Raw genomic sequence first — 18,380 nt, forward strand, 5'->3', positions numbered from 1 at the left:
ACTGCTCCTCTCTCACTGTGAATGGCCCGCTGCTCCTCTCTCACTGTGAATGACCCGCTGCTCCTCTCTCACTGTGAATGACCCGCTGCTCCTCTCTCACTGTGAATGACCCGCTGCTCCTCTCTCACTGTGAATGGTCACTGCTCCTCTCTCACTGTGAATGGCCCGCTGCTCCTCTCTCACTGTGAATGGCCCGCTGCTCCTCTCTCACTGTGAATGACCCGCTTTTCCTCTCTCACTGTGAATGACCCGCTGCTCCTCTCTCACTGTGAATGGTCACTGCTCCTCTCTCACTGTGAATGGCCCGCTGCTCCTCTCTCACTGTGAATGGCCCGCTGCTCCTCTCTCACTGTGAATGACCCGCTGCTCCTCTCTCACTGTGAATGACCCGCTGCTCCTCTCTCACTGTGAATGACCCGCTGCTCCTCTCTCACTGTGACTGACCCGCTGCTACTCTCTCACTGTGAATGACCCCATTGCTCCTCTCTCACTGTGAATGACCCACTGCTCCTCTCTCACTGTGAATGACCCGCTGCTCCTCTCTCACTGTAAATGACCCCATTGCTCCTCTCTCACTGTGAATGACCCACTGCTCCTCTCTCGCTGTGAATGACCCGCTGTTCCTCTCTCGCTGTGAATGACCCGCTGCTCCTCTCACATAGTGAATGTCCCGCTGCTCCTCTCTCACTGTGAATGACCCGCTGCTCCTCTCTCACTGTGAATAACCCGCTGCTCCTCTCTCACTGTGAATGACCCGCTGCTCCTCTCTCACTGTGAATGACCCGCTGCTCCTCTCTCACTGTGAATGACCCGCTGCTCCTCTCTCACTGTGAATGACCCGCTGCTCCTCTCTCACTGTGAATGACCCGCTGCTCCTCTCTCACTGTGAATGGCCCCATTGCTCCTCTCTCACTGTGAATGACCCGCTGCTCCTCTCTCACTGTGAATGACCCGCTGCTCCTCTCTCGCTGTGAATGACCCGCTGCTCCTCTCTCACTGTGAATGGCCCGCTGCTCATCTCTCACTGTGAATGACCCGCTGCTCCTCTCTCACTGTGAATGGCCCGCTGCTCCTCTCTCACTGTGAATGACCCGCTGCTCCTCTCTCACTGTGAATGGCCCGCTGCTCCTCTCTCACTGTGAATGGCCCCATTGCTCCGCTCTCACTGTGAATGACCCGCTGCTCCTCTCTCACTGTGATTGACCCGCTGCTCCTCTCTCACTGTGAATGACCCGCTGCTACTCTCTCACTGTGAATGACCCGCTGCTCCTCTCTCACTGTGAATGACCCGCTGCTCCTCTCTCACTGTGAATGGCCCAATTGCTCCTCTCTCACTGTGAATGGCCCCATTGCTCCTCTCTCGCTGTAAATGACCCGCTGCTCCTCTCTCACTGTGAATGACCCGCTGCCCCTCTCTCACTGTGAATGACCCGCTGCTCCTCTCTCACTGTGAATGACCAACTGCTCCTCTCTCACTGTGAATGACCCGCTGCTCCTCTCTCACTATGAATGACCCGCTGCTCCTCTCTCACTGTGAATGACTCGCTGCTCCTCTCTCACTGTGACTGACCCGCTGCTCCTCTCTCACTGTGAATGACCCCATTGCTCCTCTCTCACTGTGAATGACCCACTGCTCCTCTCTCACTGTGAATGACCCGCTGCTCCTCTCTCACTGTGAATGACCCGCTGCTCCTCTCTCACTGAGAATGACCCGCTGCTCCTCTCTCACACTGAATGACCCGCTGCTCCTCTCTCACTGTGAATGACCCGCTGCTCCTCTCTCACTGTGAATGACCCGCTGCTCCTCTCTCACTGAGAATGACCCGCTGCTCCTCTCTCACTGTGAATTACTCGCTGCTCCTCTCTCACTGTGAATGGTCACTGCCCCTCTCTCACTGTGAATGACCCGCTGCCCCTCATCACACTAAATGACCCGCTGCTCCTCTCTCACTGTGAATGACCAGCTGCTCCTCTCTCACACTGAATGACCCACTGCTCCTCTCTCACTGTGAATGACCCGCTGCTCCTCTCTCACTGTGAATGACCCGCTGCTCCTCTCACTGTGAATGACCCGCTGCCCCTCATCACACTGAATGACCCGCTGCTCCTCTCTCGCTGTGAATGACCCGCTGCTCCTCTCTCATTGTGAATAACCCGCTGCTCCTTCTCACTGTGAATGACCCGCTGCTCCTCTCTCACACTGAATGACCCGCTGCTCCTCTCTCACTGTGAATGACCCGCTGCTCCTCTCCCACTGTGAATGACCCGCTGCTCCTCTCTCACTGTGAATGACCCGCTGCCCCTCTCTCACTGTGAATGACCCCATTGCTCCTCTCTCACTGTGAATGACCCGCTGCTCCTCTGTCACTGTGAATGACCCGCTGCTCCCCTCTCACTGTGAATGACCCGCTGCTCCTCTCTCACTGTGAATGACACGCTGCTCCTCTCTCACTGTGAATGACCCGCTGCTCCTCTCTCACTGTGAATGACCCGCTGCTCCTCTCTCACTGTGAATGGCCCCATTGCTCCTCTCTCACTGTGAATGACCCGCTGCTCCTCTCTCACTGTGAATGACCCGCTGCTCCTCTCACACTCTGAATGACCCGCTGCTCCTCTCACACTCTGAATGACCCGCTGCTCCTCTCTCACTGTGAATGACCCGCTGCTCCTCTCTCACTGTGAATGACTCCGTTGCTCCTCTCACACTGTGATTGACCCGCTGCTCCTCTCTCACTGTGAATGACCCGCTGCTCCTCTCACTGTGAATGACCCGCTGCCCCTCATCACACTGAATGACCCGCTGCTCCTCTCTCGCTGTGAATGACCCGCTGCTCCTCTCTCATTGTGAATAACCCGCTGCTCCTTCTCACTGTGAATGACCCGCTGCTCCTCTCTCACACTGAATGACCCGCTGCTCCTCTCTCACTGTGAATGACCCGCTGCTCCTCTCCCACTGTGAATGACCCGCTGCTCCTCTCTCACTGTGAATGACCCGCTGCCCCTCTCTCACTGTGAATGACCCCATTGCTCCTCTCTCACTGTGAATGACCCGCTGCTCCTCTGTCACTGTGAATGAACCGCTGCTCCCCTCTCACTGTGAATGACCCGCTGCTCCTCTCTCACTGTGAATGACCCGCTGCTCCTCTCTCACTGTGAATGACCCGCTGCTCCTCTCTCACTGTGAATGACCCGCTGCTCCTCTCTCACTGTGAATGACTCCGTTGCTCCTCTCACACTGTGAATGACCCGCTGCTCCTCTCTCACTGTGAATGACCCGCTGCTCCTCTCTCACTGTGAATGACCCGCTGCTCCTCTCTCACTGTGAATGACCCGCTGCTCCTCTCTCACTGTGAATGACCCGCTGCTCCTCTCTCACTGTGAATGACCCGCTGCTCCTCTCTCACTGTGAATGACCCCGCTGCTCCCCTCTCACTGTGAATGACCCGCTGCTCCTCTCTCACTATGAATGACCCGCTGCTCCTCTCTCACTGTGAATGACCCGCTGCTCCTCTCTCACTGTGAATGGCCCCATTGCTCCTCTCTCACTGTGAATGACCCGCTGCTCCTCTCTCACTGTGAATGACCCGCTGCTCCTCTCACACTCTGAATGACCCGCTGCTCCTCTCACACTCTGAATGACCCGCTGCACCTCTCTCACTGTGAATGACCCGCTGCTCCTCTCTCACTGTGAATGACTCCGTTGCTCCTCTCACACTGTGAATGACCCGCTGCTCCTCTCACTGTGAATGACCCGCTGCTCCTCTCTCACTGTGAATGACCCGCTGCTCCTCTCTCACTGTGAATGACCCGCTGCTCCTCTCTCACTGTGAATGACCCGCTGCTCCTCTCTCACTGTGAATGACCCGCTGCTCCTCTCTCACTGTGAATGACCCCGCTGCTCCCCTCTCGCTGTGAATGACCCGCTGCTCCTCTCTCACTGTGAATGACCCGCTGCTCCTCTCTCACTGTGAATGACCCGCTGCTCCTCTCTCACTGTGAATGGCCCCATTCCTCCTCTCTCACTGTGAATGACCCGCTGCTCCTCTCTCACTGTGAACGACCCGCTGCTCCTCTCTCACTGTGAATGACCCGCTGCTACTCTCTCACTGTGAATGACCCGCTGCTCCTCTCTCACTGTGAATGACCCGCTGCTCCTCTCTCACTGTGAATGGCCCGCTGCTCCTCTCTCACACTGAATGACCCGCTGCTCCTCTCTCACTGTGAATGACCCGCTGCCCCTCATCACACTGAATGACCAGCTGCTCCTCTCTCACTGGGAATGACCCGCTGCTCCTCTCTCACACTGAATGACCCACTGCTCCTCTCTCACTGTGAATGACCCGCTGCTCCTCTCTCACTGTGAATGGTCACTGCTCCTCTCTCACTGTGAATGACCCGCTGCTCCTCTCTCACTGTGAATGACTCGCTGCTCCTCTCTCACTGTGAACGACCCGCTGCTCCTCTCTCACTGTGAATGACCCGCTGCCCCTCTCTCACTGTGAATGACCCGCTGCTCCTCTCTCACTGTGAATGACCCGCTGCTCCTCTCTCACTGTGAATGACCCGCTGCCCCTCTCTCACTGTGAATGACCCGCTGCTCCTCTCTCACTGTGAATGACCCGCTGCCCCTCTCTCACTGCGAATGACCCCATTGCTCCTCTCTCACTGTGAATGACCCGCTGCTCCTCTCTCACTGTGAATGACCCGCTGCTCCTCTCTCACTGTGAATGACCCGCTGCTCCTCTCTCACTGTGAATGACCCGCTGCTCCTCTCTCACTGTGAATGGTCACTGCTCCTCTCTCACCGTGAATGGCCCGCTGCTCCTCTCTCACTGTGAATGGCCCGCTGCTCCTCTCTCACTGTGAATGACCCGCTGCTCCTCTCTCACTGTGAATGACCCGCTGCTCCTCTCTCACTGTGAATGGTCACTGCTCCTCTCTCACTGTGAATGGCCCGCTGCTCCTCTCTCACTGTGAATGACCCGCTGCTCCTCTCTCACTGTGAATGACCCGCTGCTCCTCTCTCACTGTGAATGACCCGCTGCTCCTCTCTCACTGTGAATGGTCACTGCTCCTCTCTCACTGTGAATGGCCCGCTGCTCCTCTCTCACTGTGAATGGCCCGCTGCTCCTCTCTCACTGTGAATGACCCGCTGCTCCTCTCTCACTGTGAATGACCCGCTGCTCCTCTCTCACTGTGAATGGTCACTGCTCCTCTCTCACTGTGAATGGCCCGCTGCTCCTCTCTCACTGTGAATGGCCCGCTGCTCCTCTCTCACTGTGAATGACCCGCTGCTCCTCTCTCACTGTGAATGACCCGCTGCTCCTCTCTCACTGTGAATGACCCGCTGCTCCTCTCTCACTGTGACTGACCCGCTGCTACTCTCTCACTGTGAATGACCCCATTGCTCCTCTCTCACTGTGAATGACCCACTGCTCCTCTCTCACTGTGAATGACCCGCTGCTGCTCTCTCACTGTAAATGACCCCATTGCTCCTCTCTCACTGTGAATGACCCACTGCTCCTCTCTCGCTGTGAATGACCCGCTGTTCCTCTCTCGCTGTGAATGACCCGCTGCTCCTCTCACACAGTGAATGTCCCGCTGCTCCTCTCTCACTGTGAATGACCCGCTGCTCCTCTCTCACTGTGAATAACCCGCTGCTCCTCTCTCACTGTGAATGACCCGCTGCTCCTCTCTCACTGTTAATGACCCGCTGCTCCTCTCTCACTGTGAATGACCCGCTGCTACTCTCTCACTGTGAATGACCCGCTGCTCCTCTCTCACTGTGAATGACCCGCTGCTCCTCTCTCACTGAGAATGACCCGCTGCTCCTCTCTCACTGTGAATTACTCGCTGCTCCTCTCTCACTGTGAATGGTCACTGCTCCTCCCTCACTGTGAATGACCCGCTGCCCCTCTCTCACTGTGAATGACCCGCTGCCCCTCATCACACTAAATGACCCGCTGCTCCTCTCTCACTGCGAATGACCCCATTGCTCGTCTCTCACTGTGAATGACCCGCTGCTCCTCTCTCACTGTGAATGACCCGCTGCTCCTCTCTCACTGTGAATGACCCGCTGCTCCTCTCTCACTGTGAATGACCCGCTGCTCCTCTCTCACTGTGAATGGCCCCATTGCTCCTCTCTCACTGTGAATGACCCGCTGCTCCTCTCTCACTGTGAATGACCCGCTGCTCCTCTCTCGCTGTGAATGACCCGCTGCTCCTCTCTCACTGTGAATGGCCCGCTGCTCATCTCTCACTGTGAATGACCCGCTGCTCCTCTCTCACTGTGAATGGCCCGCTGCTCCTCTCTCACTGTGAATGACCCGCTGCTCCTCTCTCACTGTGAATGGCCCGCTGCTCCTCTCTCACTGTGAATGGCCCCATTGCTCCGCTCTCACTGTGAATGACCCGCTGCTCCTCTCTCACTGTGATTGACCCGCTGCTCCTCTCTCACTGTGAATGACCCGCTGCTACTCTCTCACTGTGAATGACCCGCTGCTCCTCTCTCACTGTGAATGACCCGCTGCTCCTCTCTCACTGTGAATGGCCCAATTGCTCCTCTCTCACTGTGAATGGCCCCATTGCTCCTCTCTCGCTGTAAATGACCCGCTGCTCCTCTCTCACTGTGAATGACCCGCTGCCCCTCTCTCACTGTGAATGACCCGCTGCTCCTCTCTCACTGTGAATGACCCGCTGCTCCTCTCTCACTGTGAATGACCCGCTGCTCCTCTCTCACTATGAATGACCCGCTGCTCCTCTCTCACTGTGAATGACTCGCTGCTCCTCTCTCACTGTGAATGACCCGCTGCTCCTCTCACTTTCAATGACCCGCTGCTCCTCTCTCACTGTGAATGGCCTGCTGCTCCTCTCTCACTGTGAATGACCCGCTGCTCCACTCTCACTGTGAATGGCCCGCTGCTCCTCTCTCACTGTGAATGACCCGCTGCTCCTCTCTCACTGTGAATGACCCGCTGCTCCTCTCTCGCTGTGAATGACCCGCTGCTCCTCTCTCGCTGTGAATGACCCGCTGCTCCTCTCTCACTGTGAATTACCCGCTGCTCCTCTCTCACTGTGAATGACCCGCTGCTCCTCTCTCACAGTGAATGACCCGCTGCTCCTCTCTCGCTGTGAATGACCCGCTGCTCCTCTCTCGCTGTGAATGTCCCGCTGCTCCTCTCTCACTGTGAATGACCCGCTGCTCCTCTCACACAGTGAATGACCCGCTGCTCCTCTCTCGCTGTGAATGACCCGCTGCTCCTCTCTCGCTGTGAATGACCCGCTGCTCCTCCCACACAGTGAATGACCCGCTGCTCCTCTCTCACTGTGAATGACCCGCTGCTCCTTTCTCACTGTGAATGACCCGCTGCTCCTCTCTCACTGTGAATGACCCGCTGCTAGTCTCTCACTGTGAATGGCCCGCTGCTCCTCTCTCACTGTGAATGGCCCGCTGCTCCTCTCTCACTGTGAATGACCCGCTGCTCCTCTCTCACTGTGAATGACCCGCTGCTCCTCTCTCACTGTGAATGACCCGCTGCTCCTCTCTCACTGTGAATGACCCCATTGCTCCTCTCTCACTGTGAATGACCCCATTGCTCCTCTCTCACTGTGAATGACCCGCTGCTCCTTTCTCACTGTGAATGACCCGCTGCTCCTCTCTCACTGTGAAAAACCCGCTGCTCCTCTCTCACTGTGAATGGCCCGCTGCTCCTCTCTCACTGTGAATGACCCGCTGCACCTCTCTCACTGTGAATGACCCGCTGCTCCTCTCTCGCTGTGAATGACCCGCTGCTCCTCTCTCACTGTGAATGGCCCCATTGCTCCTCTCTCACTGTGAATGACCCGCTGCGCCTCTCTCACTGTGAATGACCCGCTGTTCCTCTCTCACTGTGAATGACCCGCTGCTCCTCTCTCGCTGTGAATGACCCGCTGCTCCTCTCTCACTGTGAATGGCCCCATTGCTCCGGTCTCACTGTGAATGACCCGCTGCTCCTCTCTCACAGTGAATGTCCCCATTGCTCCTCTCTCACTGTGAATGACCCGCTGCTCCACTCTCACTGTGAATGACCCGCTGCCCCTCTCTCACTGTGAATGACCCGCTGCTCCTCTCTCACTGTGAATGACCCGCTGCTCCTCTCTCACTGTGAATGACCCGCTGCTCCTCTCTCACTGTGAATGGCCCCATTGCTCCTCTCTCACTGTGAATGACCCTCTGCTCCTCTCTCACTGTGAATGACCCGCTGCTCCTCTCTCGCTGTGAATGACCCGCTGCTCCTATCTCACTGTGAATGGCCCGCTGCTCATCTCTCACTGTGAATGACCCGCTGCTCCTCTCTCACTGTGAATGGCCCGCTGCTCCTCTCTCACTGTGAATGACCCGCTGCTCCTCTCTCACTGTGAATGGCCCGCTGCTCCTCTCTCACTGTGAATGGCCCCATTGCTCCGCTCTCACTGTGAATGACCCGCTGCTCCTCTCTCACTGTGATTGACCCGCTGCTCCTCTCTCACTGTGAATGACCCGCTGCTACTCTCTCACTGTGAATGACCCGCTGCTCCTCTCTCACTGTGAATGACCCGCTGCTCCTCTCTCACTGTGAATGGCCCAATTGCTCCTCTCTCACTGTGAATGGCCCCATTGCTCCTCTCTCGCTGTAAATGACCCGCTGCTCCTCTCTCACTGTGAATGACCCGCTGCCCCTCTCTCACTGTGAATGACCCGCTGCTCCTCTCTCACTGTGAATGACCCGCTGCTCCTCTCTCACTGTGAATGACCCGCTTCTCCTCTCTCACTATGAATGACCCGCTGCTCCTCTCTCACTGTGAATGACTCGCTGCTCCTCTCTCACTGTGAATGACCCGCTGCTCCTCTCACTTTCAATGACCCGCTGCTCCTCTCTCACTGTGAATGGCCTGCTGCTCCTCTCTCACTGTGAATGACCCGCTGCTCCACTCTCACTGTGAATGACCCGCTGTTCCTCTCTCACTGTGAATGACCCGCTGCTCCTCTCTCGCTGTGAATGACCCGCTGCTCCTCTCTCACTGTGAATGGCCCCATTGCTCCGGTCTCACTGTGAATGACCCGCTGCTCCTCTCTCACAGTGAATGTCCCCATTGCTCCTCTCTCACTGTGAATGACCCGCTGCTCCACTCTCACTGTGAATGACCCGCTGCCCCTCTCTCACTGTGAATGACCCGCTGCTCCTCTCTCACTGTGAATGACCCGCTGCTCCTCTCTCACTGTGAATGACCCGCTGCTCCTCTCTCACTGTGAATGGCCCCATTGCTCCTCTCTCACTGTGAATGACCCTCTGCTCCTCTCTCACTGTGAATGACCCGCTGCTCCTCTCTCGCTGTGAATGACCCGCTGCTCCTATCTCACTGTGAATGGCCCGCTGCTCATCTCTCACTGTGAATGACCCGCTGCTCCTCTCTCACTGTGAATGGCCCGCTGCTCCTCTCTCACTGTGAATGACCCGCTGCTCCTCTCTCACTGTGAATGGCCCCATTGCTCCGCTCTCACTGTGAATGACCCGCTGCTCCTCTCTCACTGTGATTGACCCGCTGCTCCTCTCTCACTGTGAATGACCCGCTGCTACTCTCTCACTGTGAATGACCCGCTGCTCCTCTCTCACTGTGAATGACCCGCTGCTCCTCTCTCACTGTGAATGGCCCAATTGCTCCTCTCTCACTGTGAATGGCCCCATTGCTCCTCTCTCGCTGTAAATGACCCGCTGCTCCTCTCTCACTGTGAATGACCCGCTGCCCCTCTCTCACTGTGAATGACCCGCTGCTCCTCTCTCACTGTGAATGACCCGCTGCTCCTCTCTCACTGTGAATGACCCGCTGCTCCTCTCTCACTATGAATGACCCGCTGCTCCTCTCTCACTGTGAATGACTCGCTGCTCCTCTCTCACTGTGAATGACCCGCTGCTCCTCTCACTTTCAATGACCCGCTGCTCCTCTCTCACTGTGAATGGCCTGCTGCTCCTCTCTCACTGTGAATGACCCGCTGCTCCACTCTCACTGTGAATGGCCCGCTGCTCCTCTCTCACTGTGAATGACCCGCTGCTCCTCTCTCACTGTGAATGACCCGCTGCTCCTCTCTCGCTGTGAATGACCCGCTGCTCCTCTCTCGCTGTGAATGACCCGCTGCTCCTCTCTCACTGTGAATTACCCGCTGCTCCTCTCTCACTGTGAATGACCCGCTGCTCCTCTCTCACAGTGAATGACCCGCTGCTCCTCTCTCGCTGTGAATGACCCGCTGCTCCTCTCTCGCTGTGAATGACCCGCTGCTCCTCTCTCACTGTGAATGACCCGCTGCTCCTCTCACACAGTGAATGACCCGCTGCTCCTCTCTCGCTGTGAATGACCCGCTGCTCCTTCTTCGCTGTGAATGACCCGCTGCTCCTCCCACACAGTGAATGACCCGCTGCTCCTCTCTCACTGTGAATGACCCGCTGCTCCTTTCTCACTGTGAATGACCCGCTGCTCCTCTCTCACTGTGAATGACCCGCTGCTAGTCTCTCACTGTGAATGGCCCGCTGCTAGTCTCTCACTGTGAATGGCCCGCTGCTCCTCTCTCACTGTGAATGGCCCGCTGCTCCTCTCTCACTGTGAATGACCCGCTGCTCCTCTCTCACTGTGAATGACCCGCTGCTCCTCTCTCACTGTGAATGACCCGCTGCTCCTCTCTCGCTGTGAATGACCCGCTGCTCCTCTCTCACTGTGAATGACCCGCTGCTCCTCTCTCACTGTGAATGACCCCATTGCTCCTCTCTCACTGTGAATGACCCCATTGCTCCTCTCTCACTGTGAATGACCCGCTGCTCCTTTCTCACTGTGAATGACCCGCTGCTCCTCTCTCACTGTGAAAAACCCGCTGCTCCTCTCTCACTGTGAATGGCCCGCTGCTCCTCTCTCACTGTGAATGACCCGCTGCACCTCTCTCACTGTGAATGACCCGCTGCTCCTCTCTCGCTGTGAATGACCCGCTGCTCCTCTCTCACTGTGAATGGCCCCATTGCTCCTCTCTCACTTTGAATGACCCGCTGCTCCTCTCTCACTGTGAATGACCCGCTGTTCCTCTCTCACTGTGAATGACCCGCTGCTCCTCTCTCGCTGTGAATGACCCGCTGCTCCTCTCTCACTGTGAATGGCCCCATTGCTCCGGTCTCACTGTGAATGACCCGCTGCTCCTCTCTCACAGTGAATGTCCCCATTGCTCCTCTCTCACTGTGAATGACCCGCTGCTCCACTCTCACTGCGAATGACCCGCTGCCCCTCTCTCACTGTGAATGACCCGCTGCGCCTCTCTCACTGCGAATGACCCCATTGCTCGTCTCTCACTGTGAATGACCCGCTGCTACTCTCTCACTGTGAATGACCCGCTGTTCCTCTCTCACTGTGAATGACCCGCTGCTCCTCTCTCACTGTGAATGGCCCCATTGCTCCTCTCTCACTGTGAATGGCCCGCTGCTCCTCTCTCACTGTGAATGACCCGCTGCTCCTCTCTCACTGTGAATGACCCGCTGCTCCTCTCTCACTGTGAATGACCCGCTGCTCCTCTCTCACTGTGAATGACCCCGCTGCTCCCCTCTCGCTGTGAATGACCCGCTGCTCCTCTCTCACTGTGAATGACCCGCTGCTCCTCTCTCACTGTGAATGACCCGCTGCTCCTCTCTCACTGTGAATGGCCCCATTCCTCCTCTCTCACTGTGAATGACCCGCTGCTCCTCTCTCACTGTGAACGACCCGCTGCTCCTCTCTCACTGTGAATGACACGCTGCTACTCTCTCACTGTGAATGACCCGCTGCTCCTCTCTCACTGTGAATGACCCGCTGCTCCTCTCTCACTGTGAATGGCCCGCTGCTCCTCTCTCACACTGAATGACCCGCTGCTCCTCTCTCACTGTGAATGACCCGCTGCCCCTCATCACACTGAATGACCAGCTGCTCCTCTCTCACTGGGAATGACCCGCTGCTCCTCTCTCACTGTGAATGACCCGCTGCTCCTCTCTCACACTGAATGACCCACTGCTCCTCTCTCACTGTGAATGACCCGCTGCTCCTCTCTCACTGTGAATGGTCACTGCTCCTCTCTCACTGTGAATGACCCGCTGCTCCTCTCTCACTGTGAATGACTCGCTGCTCCTCTCTCACTGTGAACGACCCGCTGCTCCTCTCTCACTGTGAATGACCCGCTGCCCCTCTCTCACTGTGAATGACCCGCTGCTCCTCTCTCACTGTGAATGACCCGCTGCTCCTCTCTCACTGTGAATGACCCGCTGCTCCTCTCTCACTGTGAATGACCCGCTGCTCCTCTCTCACTATGAATGACCCGCTGCTCCTCTCTCACTGTGAATGACTCGCTGCTCCTCTCTCACTGTGAATGACCCGCTGCTCCTCTCACTTTCAATGACCCGCTGCTCCTCTCTCACTGTGAATGGCCTGCTGCTCCTCTCTCACTGTGAATGACCCGCTGCTCCACTCTCACTGTGAATGGCCCGCTGCTCCTCTCTCACTGTGAATGACCCGCTGCTCCTCTCTCACTGTGAATGACCCGCTGCTCCTCTCTCGCTGTGAATGACCCGCTGCTCCTCTCTCGCTGTGAATGACCCGCTGCTCCTCTCTCACTGTGAATTACCCGCTGCTCCTCTCTCACTGTGAATGACCCGCTGCTCCTCTCTCACAGTGAATGACCCGCTGCTCCTCTCTCGCTGTGAATGACCCGCTGCTCCTCTCTCGCTGTGAATGACCCGCTGCTCCTCTCTCACTGTGAATGACCCGCTGCTCCTCTCACACAGTGAATGACCCGCTGCTCCTCTCTCGCTGTGAATGACCCGCTGCTCCTTCTTCGCTGTGAATGACCCGCTGCTCCTCCCACACAGTGAATGACCCGCTGCTCCTCTCTCACTGTGAATGACCCGCTGCTCCTTTCTCACTGTGAATGACCCGCTGCTCCTCTCTCACTGTGAATGACCCGCTGCTAGTCTCTCACTGTGAATGGCCCGCTGCTAGTCTCTCACTGTGAATGGCCCGCTGCTCCTCTCTCACTGTGAATGGCCCGCTGCTCCTCTCTCACTGTGAATGACCCGCTGCTCCTCTCTCACTGTGAATGACCCGCTGCTCCTCTCTCACTGTGAATGACCCGCTGCTCCTCTCTCGCTGTGAATGACCCGCTGCTCCTCTCTCACTGTGAATGACCCGCTGCTCCTCTCTCACTGTGAATGACCCCATTGCTCCTCTCTCACTGTGAATGACCCCATTGCTCCTCTCTCACTGTGAATGACCCGCTGCTCCTTTCTCACTGTGAATGACCCGCTGCTCCTCTCTCACTGTGAAAAACCCGCTGCTCCTCTCTCACTGTGAATGGCCCGCTGCTCCTCTCTCACTGTGAATGACCCGCTGCACCTCTCTCACTGTGAATGACCCGCTGCTCCTCTCTCGCTGTGAATGACCCGCTGCTCCTCTCTCACTGTGAATGGCCCCATTGCTCCTCTCTCACTTTGAATGACCCGCTGCTCCTCTCTCACTGTGAATGACCCGCTGTTCCTCTCTCACTGTGAATGACCCGCTGCTCCTCTCTCGCTGTGAATGACCCGCTGCTCCTCTCTCACTGTGAATGGCCCCATTGCTCCGGTCTCACTGTGAATGACCCGCTGCTCCTCTCTCACAGTGAATGTCCCCATTGCTCCTCTCTCACTGTGAATGACCCGCTGCTCCACTCTCACTGCGAATGACCCGCTGCCCCTCTCTCACTGTGAATGACCCGCTGCGCCTCTCTCACTGCGAATGACCCCATTGCTCGTCTCTCACTGTGAATGACCCGCTGCTACTCTCTCACTGTGAATGACCCGCTGTTCCTCTCTCACTGTGAATGACCCGCTGCTCCTCTCTCACTGTGAATGGCCCCATTGCTCCTCTCTCACTGTGAATGGCCCGCTGCTCCTCTCTCACTGTGAATGACCCGCTGCTCCTCTCTCACTGTGAATGACCCGCTGCTCCTCTCTCACTGTGAATGACCCGCTGCTCCTCTCTCACTGTGAATGACCCCGCTGCTCCCCTCTCGCTGTGAATGACCCGCTGCTCCTCTCTCACTGTGAATGACCCGCTGCTCCTCTCTCACTGTGAATGACCCGCTGCTCCTCTCTCACTGTGAATGGCCCCATTCCTCCTCTCTCACTGTGAATGACCCGCTGCTCCTCTCTCACTGTGAACGACCCGCTGCTCCTCTCTCACTGTGAATGACACGCTGCTACTCTCTCACTGTGAATGACCCGCTGCTCCTCTCTCACTGTGAATGACCCGCTGCTCCTCTCTCACTGTGAATGGCCCGCTGCTCCTCTCTCACACTGAATGACCCGCTGCTCCTCTCTCACTGTGAATGACCCGCTGCCCCTCATCACACTGAATGACCAGCTGCTCCTCTCTCACTGGGAATGACCCGCTGCTCCTCTCTCACTGTGAATGACCCGCTGCTCCTCTCTCACACTGAATGACCCACTGCTCCTCTCTCACTGTGAATGACCCGCTGCTCCTCTCTCACTGTGAATGGTCACTGCTCCTCTCTCACTGTGAATGACCCGCTGCTCCTCTCTCACTGTGAATGACTCGCTGCTCCTCTCTCACTGTGAACGACCCGCTGCTCCTCTCTCACTGTGAATGACCCGCTGCCCCTCTCTCACTGTGAATGACCCGCTGCTCCTCTCTCACTGTGAATGACCCGCTGCTCCTCTCTCACTGTGAATGACCCGCTGCCCCTCTCTCACTGTGAATGACCCGCTGCTCCTCTCTCACTGTGAATGACCCGCTGCCCCTCTCTCACTGCGAATGACCCCATTGCTCCTCTCTCACTGTGAATGACCCGCTGCTCCTCTCTCACTGTGAATGACCCGCTGCTCCTCTCTCACTGTGAATGACCCGCTGCTCCTCTCTCACTGTGAATGACCCGCTGCTCCTCTCTCACTGTGAATGGTCACTGCTCCTCTCTCACTGTGAATGGCCCGCTGCTCCTCTCTCACTGTGAATGGCCCGCTGCTCCTCTCTCACTGTGAATGACCCGCTGCTCCTCTCTCACTGTGAATGACCCGCTGCTCCTCTCTCACTGTGAATGGTCACTGCTCCTCTCTCACTGTGAATGGCCCGCTGCTCCTCTCTCACTGTGAATGACCCGCTGCTCCTCTCTCACTGTGAATGACCCGCTGCTCCTCTCTCACTGTGAATGACCCGCTGCTCCTCTCTCACTGTGAATGGTCACTGCTCCTCTCTCACTGTGAATGGCCCGCTGCTCCTCTCTCACTGTGAATGGCCCGCTGCTCCTCTCTCACTGTGAATGACCCGCTGCTCCTCTCTCACTGTGAATGACCCGCTGCTCCTCTCTCACTGTGAATGACCCGCTGCTCCTCTCTCACTGTGAATGGCCCCATTGCTCCTCTCTCACTGTGAATGACCCGCTGCTCCTCTCTCACTGTGATTGACCCGCTGCTCCTCTCTCACTGTGAATGACCCGCTGCTCCTCTCTCGCTGTGAATGACCCGCTGCTCCTCTCTCACTGTGAATGGCCCGCTGCTCATCTCTCACTGTGAATGACCCGCTGCTCCTCTCTCACTGTGAATGGCCCGCTGCTCCTCTCTCACTGTGAATGACCCGCTGCTCCTCTCTCACTGTGAATGGCCCGCTGCTCCTCTCTCACTGTGAATGGCCCCATTGCTCCGCTCTCACTGTGAATGACCCGCTGCTCCTCTCTCACTGTGAATGACCCGCTGCTCCTCTCTCACTGTGAATGACCCGCTGCTACTCTCTCACTGTGAATGACCCGCTGCTCCTCTCTCACTGTGAATGACCCGCTGCTCCTCTCTCACTGTGAATGGCCCAATTGCTCCTCTCTCACTGTGAATGGCCCCATTGCTCCTCTCTCGCTGTAAATGACCCGCTGCTCCTCTCTCACTGTGAATGACCCGCTGCCCCTCTCTCACTGTGAATGACCCGCTGCTCCTCTCTCACTGTGAATGACCCGCTGCTCCCCTCTCACTGTGAATGACCCGCTGCTTCTCTCTCACTATGAATGACCCGCTGCTCCTCTCTCACTGTGAATGACTCGCTGCTCCTCTCTCACTGTGAATGACCCGCTGCTCCTCTCACTTTCAATGACCCGCTGCTCCTCTCTCACTGTGAATGGCCTGCTGCTCCTCTCTCACTGTGAATGACCCGCTGCTCCACTCTCACTGTGAATGGCCCGCTGCTCCTCTCTCACTGTGAATGACCCGCTGCTCCTCTCTCACTGTGAATGACCCGCTGCTCCTCTCTCGCTGTGAATGACCCGCTGCTCCTCTCACTTTCAATGACCCGCTGCTCCTCTCTCACTGTGAATGGCCTGCTGCTCCTCTCTCACTGTGAATGACCCGCTGCTCCACTCTCACTGTGAATGGCCCGCTGCTCCTCTCTCACTGTGAATGACCCGCTGCTCCTCTCTCACTGTGAATGACCCGCTGCTCCTCTCTCGCTGTGAATGACCCGCTGCTCCTCTCTCGCTGTGAATGACCCGCTGCTCCTCTCTCACTGTGAATTACCCGCTGCTCCTCTCTCACTGTGAATGACCCGCTGCTCCTCTCTCACAGTGAATGACCCGCTGCTCCTCTCTCGCTGTGAATGACCCGCTGCTCCTCTCTCGCTGTGAATGACCCGCTGCTCCTCTCTCACTGTGAATGACCCGCTGCTCCTCTCACACAGTGAATGACCCGCTGCTCCTCTCTCGCTGTGAATGACCCGCTGCTCCTCTCTCGCTGTGAATGACCCGCTGCTCCTCCCACACAGTGAATGACCCGCTGCTCCTCTCTCACTGTGAATGACCCGCTGCTCCTTTCTCACTGTGAATGACCCGCTGCTCCTCTCTCACTGTGAATGACCCGCTGCTAGTCTCTCACTGTGAATGGCCCGCTGCTCCTCTCTCACTGTGAATGGCCCGCTGCTCCTCTCTCACTGTGAATGACCCGCTGCTCCTCTCTCACTGTGAATGACCCGCTGCTCCTCTCTCACTGTGAATGGCCCCATTGCTCCTCTCTCACTGTGAATGGCCCGCTGCTCCTCTCTCACTGTGAATGACCCGCTGCTCCTCTCTCACTGTGAATGACCCGCTGCTCCTCTCTCACTGTGAATGACCCGCTGCTCCTCTCTCACTGTGAATGACCCCGCTGCTCCCCTCTCGCTGTGAATGACCCGCTGCTCCTCTCTCACTGTGAATGACCCGCTGCTCCTCTCTCACTGTGAATGACCCGCTGCTCCTCTCTCACTGTGAATGGCCCCATTCCTCCTCTCTCACTGTGAATGACCCGCTGCTCCTCTCTCACTGTGAACGACCCGCTGCTCCTCTCTCACTGTGAATGACACGCTGCTACTCTCTCACTGTGAATGACCCGCTGCTCCTCTCTCACTGTGAATGACCCGCTGCTCCTCTCTCACTGTGAATGGCCCGCTGCTCCTCTCTCACACTGAATGACCCGCTGCTCCTCTCTCACTGTGAATGACCCGCTGCCCCTCATCACACTGAATGACCAGCTGCTCCTCTCTCACTGGGAATGACCCGCTGCTCCTCTCTCACTGTGAATGACCCGCTGCTCCTCTCTCACACTGAATGACCCGCTGCTCCTCTCTCACTGTGAATGGTCACTGCTCCTCTCTCACTGTGAATGACCCGCTGCTCCTCTCTCACTGTGAATGACTCGCTGCTCCTCTCTCACTGTGAACGACCCGCTGCTCCTCTCTCACTGTGAATGACCCGCTGCCCCTCTCTCACTGTGAATGACCCGCTGCTCCTCTCTCACTGTGAATGACCCGCTGCTCCTCTCTCACTGTGAATGACCCGCTGCCCCTCTCTCACTGTGAATGACCCGCTGCTCCTCTCTCACTGTGAATGACCCGCTGCCCCTCTCTCACTGCGAATGACCCCATTGCTCCTCTCTCACTGTGAATGACCCGCTGCTCCTCTCTCACTGTGAATGACCCGCTGCTCCTCTCTCACTGTGAATGACCCGCTGCTCCTCTCTCACTGTGAATGACCCGCTGCTCCTCTCTCACTGTGAATGGTCACTGCTCCTCTCTCACTGTGAATGGCCCGCTGCTCCTCTCTCACTGTGAATGGCCCGCTGCTCCTCTCTCACTGTGAATGACCCGCTGCTCCTCTCTCACTGTGAATGGTCACTGCTCCTCTCTCACTGTGAATGGCCCGCTGCTCCTCTCTCACTGTGAATGACCCGCTGCTCCTCTCTCACTGTGAATGACCCGCTGCTCCTCTCTCACTGTGAATGACCCGCTGCTCCTCTCTCACTGTGAATGGTCACTGCTCCTCTCTCACTGTGAATGGCCCGCTGCTCCTCTCTCACTGT

General features: G+C 57.0%; 1 protein-coding gene across 3 annotated transcripts in view; it reads right to left on the bottom strand.

Annotated features, from left to right (window-relative positions):
- Positions 1 to 18,380, bottom strand: part of hibch (3-hydroxyisobutyryl-CoA hydrolase) — a 469,221-nt gene that overhangs the window by 246,451 nt on the left and 204,390 nt on the right. The gene's annotated exons all lie outside the window — the stretch shown is intronic.

This window comes from Scyliorhinus torazame, chromosome 2 (assembly GCF_047496885.1).
Source record: "Scyliorhinus torazame isolate Kashiwa2021f chromosome 2, sScyTor2.1, whole genome shotgun sequence".
Classification (NCBI taxonomy): Eukaryota; Metazoa; Chordata; class Chondrichthyes; order Carcharhiniformes; family Scyliorhinidae; genus Scyliorhinus; species Scyliorhinus torazame.